This window comes from Stegodyphus dumicola, chromosome X2 (genome assembly GCF_044657685.1).
Source record: "Stegodyphus dumicola isolate Sdum_Otavi_A_Nest chromosome X2, ASM4465768v1".
NCBI classification, from domain to species: Eukaryota; Metazoa; Arthropoda; class Arachnida; order Araneae; family Eresidae; genus Stegodyphus; species Stegodyphus dumicola.
Window position 1 is genome coordinate 112,931,864 of NC_140781.1, and position 13,736 is coordinate 112,945,599.

The 13,736-nt window shown below is 32.4% G+C and overlaps 1 long non-coding RNA gene across 1 annotated transcript in view; it reads left to right on the top strand.

The window, feature by feature from the left end:
- The window catches only part of LOC118193824 (uncharacterized), a 29,263-nt gene extending 15,908 nt beyond the window's left edge, over positions 1–13,355 (top strand). The window contains exon 3 of the long non-coding RNA XR_004758998.2: positions 12,978–13,355. This is a non-coding gene — a long non-coding RNA (uncharacterized LOC118193824). The remainder of the gene's footprint in view (positions 1–12,977) is intronic.
- The last annotated feature ends 381 nt before the right edge of the window (positions 13,356–13,736 follow it).

The following is a 13,736-nucleotide window of genomic DNA, read 5'->3' on the forward strand; positions in this document are numbered from 1 at the left end:
GAGCGCACAATGTTGTGCAGAAAATGCAGCCTCCAACGCCACTGCGCGAGGTCAAATACCCCTTCCCAAAAAGGATGACGAAACACCTAGCCTCTACTAGGGTCCAAATCTAATACAGCGAGAAACCTAACGGACAAACTTTCACCCCCGTAAGTAATCCCCTAGCAGAACATTTCTCTGCTGGAGATACCTGAGCAAAGGGGTGCAGAATATAGTAATTTTACAGATGGTGGAGTACTTGGCAAAGGAATTCGGGGCGCAGCAATCCCCAGATAAGGAATTCTGAGAAGCGAATTCCAAGCCGACAATTTTTGGACGGAAAAAAATTACTGAACTAGTGAATAGAGTTTTCCTCACAATTAACAAATTTAGTACTGTAAATTTAACTATTATTTGACAATTAAGTTCAATTTAATGAAATACACACATAATAAAATTGTTTCTTCAGAAGAAAGTAAGGATGAGTAAAAATTTTCAAGATTGAGTTTTTCTACAATTAACCACCAGTCAGAAAATATGAATTCGAGAAACTTCAATAGAAAGAGAGGATAAAAGTTAAGCTACTTAAAATTAAAAATTAACACACCAAAATGTGCAGCAGCAAAACTTTTAAAATAATAAAGTTAAAAGTTAAATAACCTTAAAGGTCAAAACAAACAAGTACAAAAACCAAGTAAAACTTTAAGACCCAAACTCAATTAAAGTTAACCAACTTCACTTAAAAAAACTTTTAAGGCAACCAAACTTAAATTTAAAGTTTACTAAAAGTTTACAGCTTACAAAACTTACAACCATTACTTTTACCAGAACTAAAAACAAATTAATATCTTCAATTACAGATCAAACTGAAAGTAAGCAATCAACTTAAAGTTTCAAATTAAGACAATTAATACATAACAGTAATTATTTATTTTATGTAACTTTATGAAACGCATTAACATCTGATTACTTTAGCTGGATTAAGAAATTGACTAAAAATATCATAAATAAAAATTTTAATTCTTCTGTGTGTAAGTTGTAAATTGCAACATCATTCTGACAGAGAAAAAATAAAACATATGCAGTTAAACTTCTGACCGCGACTACATTTGAAAATGATTAGTATTTCCTCCACATAAATAAATAATAGTATTGCAGATCATCAATTCTTTTATGATCTTCATAATCACCATCTATGCAGAAGACTAAAATCTTCTGAAACTGTGAATATTCATCTTAATATAAAATTACCAGAAGATAGTGCACTTTTAATTGTGCTCCAGATTAATGAAAGATTATGTTATTCGAAACTTTCCTTTCAGAACTGATGGCAAATTTTTAAACTGAAATGATGCAGTTTTCCAAAATTAAGGATTTTTATTAAATTTAAAGTTATTGATTAAATTGACCTTTTTCTTTCAAACTAACGAAATAAATTACTCTACTGCGAAAGCTTCAAATTATGCAGTCATTCAGGAGCTTGGTAGGATAATAAGATACCAGATGAAATAAATAAACATGAAAATAAATAACTAAATAAGGCCCTGTTTTCTAAAAATGAGTTTTTAATAAATCTAGTTTTCACCTATACAATATACGAGTATACAACGGATATGAGAGCTCTGTTATGTATTGGATGCCGGTTGCAACAAGATAACTTACGACAAGAAAAATATAATCATCTCAACACAAATGAGAGCCGCCTTCAAGTGTGGGGACTATAGTAATACAAAGTGGCAAGTAACAGTGATAACTTGGTAATGATATTATTAAATAATTAAAAATTTGCGTTGGTATTTGTTACATAAACAAGCCTAAAATTGCTGGGGAAAGTCACAGAAAGTGAAAAAGCAAACAAAAAACATAAGACATCCATTTAAATTTTAAAATAACTTTATAATTTATTTTTCCCGTAAACTAATTATAATTAATAACCAAATTAATAATACCTCAAATCTTCCGGGAGAATGGGAATACGATATTCTTAAAAAACCTTAATACTAAGGCTAAGTTGCAATTCAAATTTTGCTATTCAGATATAGAATTATTCCTAATATATTCCATATAAAAATTTATCTTTAATGAAACCAGATATGTATGTATATATATATATATATTCATATATAATATTGCACTCCTTTAAACTTATCAGTTATTCACCGAAAATAAATTACATTTTTTTTTTTTTTTTTTTTACTTTATCAACCATAGTGCTAATTTCCATAGCTAAGATTGCACCAGTTCACCAACTGACAGAATACGGTAAATTTAACATGAAAAGCTTCAGGTAATACAGTTATCTATTAAGTTAAAAAACATAAATTTACCTAACATTCCTTAAAATGCTATTATTGTACCGGGTTTCGATGCGAGCACGCATCGAGCATCGAAAACCGGGATCCAGAAGACAAAATAATATGATATATTACCTCAATGTTGCAAAATTAATACAGACAATAAAAATTTATTTCTATGCGTAAGCATCCTGCTAGTTATTCCAATTTTAACTACAAGAAAAGAATTTAAATGATTATTTATTCCGAGCAGTGACAGCAAAAAATTTATCTTATTCCTCCTTCATGTGTACTGCGAGGCTCCAATCCAAAATATTCGAGGAAAGATGTAGGGATCTTTAAATCACCTGCCCACACATCGGCAGACTCCCAAGACCGGTAATTCATAATAGGCGTCGCATGTTACAGGTCCTTTGATAACGGAAGTTTAACAAGGCTTCCGTTAACACGTGACAAGGACATGAGCAGGATCAGACGATCGACGATAGAAAAAGAGATGCCACATCAGCAGGCTCGACCTCTCTGGGTGGTGAAGAATTGTTCCAGTAATAGAAATATATTCTCTCCATGGGAAATCGTCCGAGGTGAAGAATCATCAAAAGCCGCTCCCTCCAGCAATATATTATGGAGGAATAACACGTTACGCGTGAAGAGGTAAATCAGTTATAACCATATTGCCGGAATGAAGTGCCTTTTGGAGGTTGAGCTGGTATTTGAAGAACCATAAGTTGCATAATCTAGCCCGCAACAGCTATGGTGAAATGGGAATACGTTTATAATGGGGAATTTATGTTCATCTTTCTACACACGCGGGCAAAAACAACTCCAGCTCAATCCCGAGGATCAGATCAGATCAGTTAAGTGGTTTAAGCAGCATATATGAGCCACTACTGATTTAACTGCTTGTCCTGGAAGTAGCCCTGAGGCGTTGGGGGGTAATTAAATTTAAGATGATTAACACTGCGCCATATAATTCGAAGCTACGACAAGTACATGATGTACGTGCATTGGAAAATCTAGAAAAAGCATCTGGACGTGAAGTTATCTCATTGGCCGCCATTCGAGCTGTGAATTTCTCTTCTTTGGAAGTGAGTGGTGATTCGTCGGATACAGTTACGTAGATGGTCACCCACCCAAGTACTGACCCCGAAAGTTGCTGCTGGAAAACAGGAGGCCCTGTAGGTTGAAAAATAAATGAAAGTCATTAAAATTTGAAAATTCCTCTGTTGCATCAATGATTGGGATTATTCTTCATTTTCTGCAAATCTCATAAGGGTCATAACTGCTTTGAACCCGGCTGTAAAATTCTCTGCCGTAGTTTTTGCAGCACGTGACTTCTCAACGTGGTCGACTATAATTTTCAGGGATTTGTTAATTTTTGGATCTTGAATCCAGTCGAGGGCTTCTTTATATTCCTTCTGTGGGGGTTCCAACTTCTTTATTTCTTTTTTCATCTTTTCGCTGTAGAGGGTTTTCGGCTAGGTTTTACTGCTGTTTTCCTTTGCTTCGATGGATTTCGGGAAATCCGCTGCTGTAGGAATCATAACTGCAGGCTTTGGTTGAGGATTCTTAGCTTCAAATCTTTTTTTTTTTTTTTGTACACAAGACAACCTCTATATAAACTAACGTGTTGCTGCAAGCAGAAAATACACGTTGGTATTTCCTCTGGCTTTAGTGCGCAGTTCTTACTCCTATGTTGTTGTCCACACTTGCAGCATCCCTCAGGATTTGAGCAGAGATGCTGCGAATGGCCGTACTCTTGGCATCTGTAGCACTGGATTATTCGTCTTTTTGGGGCAAACTTCTCAATTGTCACATTAACAATAAGAATGTTATTGAGTCCGTGAATCGCATGTTCTTTCGTTTTCTTTAATTCCAATAAAAATATTGGGAGTTTCTATATAATGTCCCCTCTGCATCTGTCAAACTGCTTGACTTTTGTTATCGGGAAATTCCTTCTCTCCAGGTCGGCATGTATAACTTCTTCCTTCATCGTCGATGGTAGGTTTTTAAGAACTACCTTAACCCTCTCGCTGCGTACTTTTTTTTATCAAAATAGTTTCAAAAATTGCGTATTTTTTTATTACATATTTCAAATCTTCATATATTTTACAGTTAAAATATACAAAAATACAAAATTTGTTTGAGAAAGAGTTTTTTTTTTCAATATAGAATTAGATCATAGGAAAAGCTCGTCAGAATATTGAATATGAAGAATAATGATATATAAGGAAACTTTTGAAAATTAATATTGGTTAAATTATGATTTATTTTATAAAATACAAAGGTAAAACATATATACTAATGAAAATGTTTGCATAATGTAATATTTTGCATATCAATTTTGCACTACTGTCGAACCTTTTCAATAGAAACTCAATTTTCAGATTTATCACTATCTTCAGAGGAATCCGAGAAATTCTCATCAGTTTCGCTATAACTATCTTCAATATACTTGAAATCAGAGTCAGAACTACTATCAGTGCCGGAAATATCGTCAGGAATATAGTTTATATCACTTGCAAAACGCTTCCTGCCAGACATCACTGAGCTCTGTAAAGCGCGCGCAAAATGCTATATTATGTATTCTTGTATATTTGGCAGAAATGTGGACAACTAACGGCACATCTGTTAGTCCACATCTAAATAAACAATTAAACATCACAGAAAAGCCGAAAGGAAACCTTGAACGAGGAAAGAACGGGTTGCACAGTTAAATAAACGGCCCAAATTCAACCCGTGGAAATCGCGGGTTGCGCAAATTTTGCTACATTTGCGTTGCCCGTGAAATTCGCGGGATGCGCAGCGAGAGGGATAATAAGTATCTTGCTGAGCGTCTGAAAAATATGAAATAGTATGCTTCTTTTCTGTAGAACATCGTCGGCGTTTCTGTAATCCCCAACGATTTTCAGATTAACGTAAAGCAATTTCATCTTCATGTCTGCTTCGAACATATCGAAATTAGGATTTCATGAATTTCCGGCCAATCGACTACAATTGGTGGGGCCGTTTCTTCATTACTAGCTCCTCCTTCTTCCATATTTTCTACCTCATTTAGGTGTTCAAAAGCGATTTTCCTTTGCAACTTCCATTGGGGTTTCTTTTTCAGTTAATTTTGCGGGTTCTTTGGGGCAATCCAGGGTTTTTCATCTATCTTCTGTTATTAAGCCTTGTTAAAATTATCTATCGATCTCTGCAATGCTTCTATGCTGACACTGGCTATCCATTCGTCCTCTTGTTTCTGTTTCTGCGTCTTAGGGCTGAATTTCCTCTCAAAATCTGCAGTGTCCATGTCCGGTTTACTATCTTTGAAATATTGTAGGACAGCTTCATATTCATTCGTGCTCATTAGTCGCAGAATCTCCGACTCTTTCATATTTTCAACTAATCTTCTGTTATGTTCTTCAACTATTTTCCTATTCCTTTCTTTCTCCGTCCCGCTAGTAACCTCAAAGGAAGGGATGACTTTCTTCTTCTTTTTGCTTCTCTTAATTTGCGGTGATGTTAAAACGTCTTCTTTCCTAAGCGGAAATTTCTCCGTGCTCCGAGTCGATATTCCAGATCTATCAGTTTCCGTGAGTTCGCCGTGTTCATCATCAGAATTGTCGCCGGGTGTCCTGTAAAAGGACATTTAGTGTACCCGAAGGTAACTAAACTGCTGTCGAAAATAAAATCACTGATCGCCTATGGGACTATGGATAGGTAGGTTTCAAGTCGAAAAATTAACGTAACCAAGGTGCGTGCTGCACGCTCACTGTCTCAGCTCCGAAAAGTTTTGATCGACCGAAAGTCCAAAAAGCACTCACGAGGATTAGCCGCAATAAGATATCAGGAGCAAGAGATCGAAATGGGGCCTGTACTCCGTTTTTAATCTGAACGGCCTCTACATTCCAGAGATTTCCTCAGTTTGGGAGAAACCGCACTCAAAAATGCCATGAAGAAAATAGTAGAAAAATTTCCTCTTTTCCCCCCTCAGAAGGTCAAAAAGTTCACGCAACTGCTATTTTACACGACAATCGACTAAAGAATGCAGCAACCCCTTTTCACGAGCAAATCACCCCACCTCAACACAGAAAAGGTGAAAGTGACATTGCCCTTCTACCACACGTACGCCATCAAACCTGACTAAATTTAACACTCGAAAGATTTTAACCAGATTTACAAAATTTAGCTAACTAATAGGCATAACTCTAATTCTAATGGACATACCTTAGTGAAAGTAGTCTTGATAGAAAGATAAAATTCTTATGCTTAACTTATTTAGGTTTCATATACAAATAATAATATTAAGCAATTTTAAACCTCAATATTACGTAGAAATTCGACCAGTTGCCAAATGTCTCATTCGCGCTACTAAGAGAATAAGTGAGAAATAGAGGTTGATTTAATTTACAAGACCCCCCACATTAAATAAAATAGAACAATTAATTCTTTGGCTAAACAAAATAATCTTTGTGTTGCATAAATTTAGAATTATTGGTAGATTAATTTTGAATGACAGCTAAGTGATACATAATAACGTTAATTAATTAAGCCACTTAAATTCACTACACAGCAGTTCGTTTTCCTTAGGAAACTCGTTTTCGTTTTTCCCTCCTCTATCTTTCCCTTTACACAAATAGGCATTCTATGTTTTAGTACTGTAAATTAATTAAAGAAACAAATGAACATTCATGTATATATTATACATCGGAAAAGGATTACATTGGTTGAACATGAGACATTTGAAATTTTGCTTTAGTAATTGATGCATTACGAGAAAACAATCGAGTGGTATCTACTAGAGAATGTCTTTCAAGGGAAAATTGGTTTAACCATTTAAACTGCTTTCTGTCACTTATCAGGTCATATAGCAACATATCCGCTTATAAAATTAAAATCTCTCATTTTACGCATAATTTTTAGAATAATTTTTCTGCCTCTAATTAATCAGCAATTTTTTTTTTTTTTTTTTTTTTTTTTTTTTTTTTTTTTACGATTGGACGATTTCCTATGACAAAGCATCGAGTGGTTGTGTTGCTTATGAGGGATACCTTCGTGACGAGAACGTCGTTCCTCTCCATGTTAAAATTTCTCGAAAAACAAGAATTCTCTGATGGTAAGGTATTTAACTGAAGATGAGGCGAGATGCCATTGTTTAGTCACTGATCAATTCGGTCAGTTTTAGGCCATACTGTTCCGTTATGGGATTAAGTGTTGAATGTTGTCGGAAATACTGTTTATTTTAGAAAGTGATCGTCACCTTTGTCCATTAGTGTTTAAAATCTAAGTAATGTGGCGACAGAATTGACTTTAATTCTATTTAAAAAAATATCACAATATTTTAAACAACGTTTTTAATTTTTACCGGTCATTCTCTTGTTTTTGTATGCAGAGTTTAGCACTGATAAATTAAACATTTGTTTCCTGTACTAAAATGCATTGTTTTATTAAAAATCAATTGAAAAAAATATGCGATACTTAATTATATAAAAAATAAGTACTATTCGTATTACAGGCATACCTCTAAATTGCAACCACAGTATGCTTTTTCAATTAATTACTTTTCTTTAACCACACATAGATGAACTTTAATTATATGGCAGTCAATATTTCTATTAGAAACAACATAAGGCTACAACACGGGGTGCAAGAGAACCTATATTGATGGCCTGACAGTGACATATTTGACGCCCTCATGCTTCTAGTATTGGAAAGACTAAAGCTCGGTTTCCTATCAATATCAGGAAGGATCTACTAATCCGAAGTTATGTTTGTCATAAGAATGTTTTTCTTTCTCAGCTTGGCGACATTCCTAAATATACCTTATTTTTCCTGCTGCAAAATTATGGTGCCTTATTTTCCGTTTACTTTTTATTTTCCGCTGACATTATTTCCATTTTCCTTTTTTTTTTTTTTTTTTTTTTTTGACATTTTTTTTCTAAAATCGTTGTCCGCCAGTCATTACATGCAGAATTAGAAGATCAGAAAAACAATTTTGATTCTTAAAGTGCGGCTAAGGTAGCAGGTAAAACATCCAAAATTAATCTTTCACTTTCCTTATATATTCAATATTTATATATTTATATATGCAAGTCCGAACAGATGCTAATAATTGAAAAACACTTTTCTTCGATATCTCAGGTATCGGATCAAAATTTCTGAGTAGAGACAAGCTTAAATCTTTAACATTTTAATAAGCTTCCTTCTTCACATATTATGGAGATAATTAGCAAAATGCTCACGAGAGCAAATACATCTGATACATTGTATGAGCATTTACATCATTATTTGGGACCTGCTAATAAGACTTAAAAGTGATTAACCACAGGCATTGACTAAAGTAAAGCAATTGCATAGATACTATAATAGCTGAAGTTATTAAGTTATACAAATTTAAAACAATGAATTCATTTAAGTATAAACACCTGCAACAATAACGTCTATTATTCCATCCTGCGTCTATCCTCAGATATTTCCTCACCCGCATTACGGTAACTGGGCATTTTATTAAAATTTCAGAGATGCAGAGATAGAGCTCATTTAACTCGAACTTAATCATGAAATACTCATTTCACTTAACAGCTGTCATTTTAAAGTCAGCTGACAAAACATGTTTCCATTATGAAACAACTTACATTCTAAGGATTCTCTAGCAATTTGCAAACTGCAATACTTGAGCATATCTGTCACTATTAACAGTATAGGAACCATTGAACGTATGAAATCTGTATGAACGTATGGCTGTGCTTTACAAAAGTTCCATTGCTGAATATTTTGGATAATTAACTTCATTATTAATCAGACAAATTTCACTGGATTCCCTAGACCAGTGCTGATTATAGCGCAGACTCAGAATTGCTCCCTTTTAATTATGAAATATTGAAAACTATGCAACTATAAACTATGCAAATTAGAAATATTCAACTTTTGCAAATAAACTATTCCCATAATTTTCAGAAACTGCACTTTGTTGGAATTCGGTTCGTTTCTGAAGCCACAAACGAGAACAAGGATCTTCTACAAAAATATGCTTATAATTTAATAAACTTTAAGCTCATAAATTCAGAAGCAGAATACACTTAACAAATAAATTTCATCTTTTAACTTGTAGAGACATTAGGATGTTTTGGAAGCAGGAAAGATGAAAAATATGCAAGCAACGCCTTCGCCGGGAATCGAACCGCGGACCTCTGGAATTCGTGCCCAGCGTACAGACCACCACACGACGAAGACACGCGAAGAAGGCGTGAGAAATACCTTATAAACTAAAGAGAACACTAATTCAGCTCAATCATTTTCAAGTAAATTAAAAATGAACAAACTGAAAAAATAAATTTTAAAAAAATTAGATGATATACGACCGGGGGACCAAAAATAGCTCAGGTTATTATTCTTATTAAAAAAATGCTTTTAAAATTTATACCGATTTTTCGAATATTTGATTTAGAAATAAAACTTTTGATTTAAAAGAAAACAGATTTGATTACGTTATTTTACCCTAAATTATAACTTAATTTTATTGATGCTGCCAACACTTTAAGTATTTAGAAGATAAAATTTTCGAATGTTCAAATTTCATTTTTTAAAACATAATAATCCAAACTTTTGAAGTATATAAACGTTCAAAGCAAACCAAAGTTAGGTTAAATAAAGTTAGATTAATCTAACATGCCGAATAATGATTAGTGGTTCTGTAGTTAAACCATCGAAACTAGTCCTGCAGAATTTAGAAATATTGCGCTGATTCTTGTTGTTTGACTTCTCCAAAGTTTACCAATAAAGAAAAATATAATAAAAAATCGGCATTCAGTTTTTCAAATTTACCACTTAGTGTACAGATCAAATTTTCTGCTTAAGCTGTTCTTATATGTTACTTTGTATTATGCATTTAGTTACGTTTTTCTTTTAAATATGTATAATTTTTCATTTTATATTTATTTTTATTCTTTGATTTAACAATTTAGTAATTTTAATTTTGTTTTCAAATTTAAGCTATTGAAGCATTAGCAGCATCCAAAAGAAAGCTTTCAAATCTACATTCTCTTTCTAATAGTATGATTTTGATACCTGTTTTGAAGTTGAAATGCTAATTTTAAGTAGAAGAAAGCTATAAGTTTCTAGTTCGAAACACATGAGCTTAGTTAGCTTCAATTTCATTAAACCTGAAATGTTACTTTTGACAAACATGTACTCTAAAATTAAACCAAATATTTTATATTTGAAATAGGTGCATTCAAATGAACTAATTTCAAAATAAATATTTCAATGTTTAAAAAAAAAAGGTTTTATAGTACATATACCTCCTATTTAGGTAATTCTAACTTAGAGTTCGAGCTGGGCAACAATTATGTCGTAAGGGAATTTATATTAATTAAGCAGTTATTTATAATTCCGTTTTTTACTATAATTTCTCTATTCCATATTCCTCACCAAAAATGAGTAAATTTATTTAAACTGAGGCTTTTGGATTTTAAGAAAGCGTGTGTTCTGTCATCGCGTGCACGCTGCGGGTTAGTTTCCTGCTCTGATAGTTTCAAAACATTCAGCTCTGCGTTGCTTGTTGCCTACATTTTAATTATGACGTTCCGGTATAGTAGTGAGCCAGCTTCTAGTATAGTAATTAATTGCGTAGCCTTTGACTAATGATACACGTATAACTAATGGTTCATTGTTATTTATTTGCATGATTACGAGTTGTAGCTATATTATAGCACAAGAAAGTTCTTTTGTGTTCTAAATTCTGTTTAAATAAAGCGTTTATTTTTAATCTTCTCGAGACTTTGTTATTGTTTCAGCCAAACACAGAATTCGCTTCAGGTATGGTATAAATTATTGCACTAATTAGCATTAAGTGAAACCCTACAATATATTTTAATTTTTTTCGCTGAGATATTTTTCCCGCAGATTTGGGCTCTAAATTGAATTCTTTTGAATTTTAACTAATATTTCTTCATGCAACTAACTTGTTAGCGAAGTTTGTTTAATGCCACTCCACTTTTATTCGAGTTGAGCAAAAACAAGCTGAAACTTGTCTGAAACTGTAAAGAATTTTAGCTTCTGTTCTAAGTTCTCCTGCTTTGTTTGAAAAATTATACAAATATCTCTGTCGCTAAAATTGGATTTTTTTTCTATCAAGAGTGTAGTCGGTAATAAAATTTCTACCTTATTTGCTGACTACGGTGATCATGCTAATATGCTTTGCATTTTTGCTTTCTCACTTTTTTAATCTCCTTTGCATTTTTCATTATTTTAATTCCTACAGTTTCCCCATATTCAAAACATTACGTATTTGTGTTCACCAATTCATGAATTCGTGTTCAATTTAAAATGATATGTGTATTATTAAAATTTGCATAAGGTTCTGTAATATGGTTAAAGAAATATGTACAAAGGTTTCCGTGATTTTTTATTCAACACTGCTTATTTGCTTATTTATATGCTGCTTATATGCTTATTGTGCTTATTTATATGCTTATAATTCTATGTTCGTACAGAGATTAATTATATCGCTTCGAATGCACATTACTTGGATGTATCAAGTTTACAGCTTAATTTGTTTTAATAGAGAAAAAAAGTTTCCTTCAAGAAGCCTTTAAAGGCTATAAAATAAAGACAGAAAAATCATAATTAAGAATTGTTTTATTGAAAGGTTCAACAGGAATATAAATAAATTCATATTAGTTGCGTAAATGATGAAACCTAGGGAGATTTTGATGAGCGGAATTTTACTTAACTTAGAAATTTATTGATGAAATCATCCTTCTCTTTTGTAGATATTCCTCAAACACTTTATTTTAATTAATATCCAATTAGTTTTTTTCTAATTCCCAAAGTAATATGAAATCTGCTCACGAGCAAAACTATGAATTAATTATTTTAAAATAAAAGCAAACTAGTCTTTGAATGTAAAACTTCTACCGAAGAACTTCTTTCCAAAATCATTCTTTTCCTGAAACATTCTAAACTAAATTTTAAAGGATGGCTTGTAAAATGTAAGAGTTGGAAGCATTATTCTATATTATATGAAGAATAAGATATATAGAATAAATTTGGAAGGTTTCAAGAAATATTTGTCTCCTGTTATGAGTTATCTCAATTTATAGATTGCTGTCTGCATGTTTTGACATCACAGGGAGTCTTCTTGAACAAATACATGGAAGCATTTTTACAATATTTCAACAGCGGAACGATACTGAGTTCTGAAGAAATGTATTATTGAAAATTATTTTAAACAGAGGAAAAGAGACTTTTGAAAGCAATAAAATGTCTAAACTGAACGAAAAACAAACAGAAATCTTACATAAATCAAGGGAAATCATTTGTTTTTTTTTAATGTTTCAAAAATATATTTCAGCAACTCAATTCATTGGTTGAATGTATTGATTTCCATATATTTCCACAACTCAGTATTTGGGAATTAGAAGAAATATTTATGTTTTGAATAAAATGTGCTTTGAAAATTAACGATTTCGCATTAAAAATAGAAGTTTTAGAGTAGGTGACCGTGTGTTTCTGTATTTCAGTCTTATTTTGGTAACGTTAGCCGAATGACAACATTAATGGACGAAAACAAATATTCTTCAAAACAGCAATAGAATTTAACTAATTTAGTATAAATATAACTAGAAAAATATGAGTATGTATTCTCAAAACTTTTTAATTAAGTAAATTCAAAAGTTTCTTTATGAACTGTTAATAATGCTCATTTCTGTTCATTTATAGGCTGTTCATAATCTTTCTGAAAATAATTTGCCCGATGCTGTATTCCTGATTTTAATACTTGGACAGCGTATCTCATTGAAAAAGGAACATGTGAATGTGAAACTTTAAATTAGACCAGCAAAAGCAACATTAATTTGGTGTATATGTTTTTAGGAAAACTAAACTTTTGCTGAAATGTTTCTGCTCTTAAAGAAGAGTGATCTGTGTCTGATTGCCTTTAAAATTTATGTCAAATTAAGGTTGTAATTTCCACCTCATTTTGAATGGATTGAAATCGCCACGAAGCCATCTGACGACTAACGCTCTTCTTAGCGTTATTCCTTTGTTCACGTGTAAATTTTTATAATAAATTTTGACTTTACTTGGCGTCTATATGAATTTTGAAAACTTATTCTGTACATTTTGATCATTTTAACAAAATTGTTGATCACAATAAGCGATGTATTTTCCATATTTTCTTATACAAAAAAGTGGGACTTCGGCAATTTGTAAGAATATTCGAATAATAACATTAACGGCGATCATTTTAAACGGCGTCTGCTGTACTACATAATAAGGCAGACTGTGGTTCTCTTTATATGATAAAATAATTCATTCTTATACTAATCCCTTGTTAAGAAGGTTTTTAATATCAGAGTAAATCTTGTAATTTTTTTTGAACTGTACCATTTTTAACTGTCATTCTTTTCATGGCCATTTTTGCCATTTACGTAAAGAATATTCATTTTATTTCTAAAAAGCTATTGCATCTAAACACAT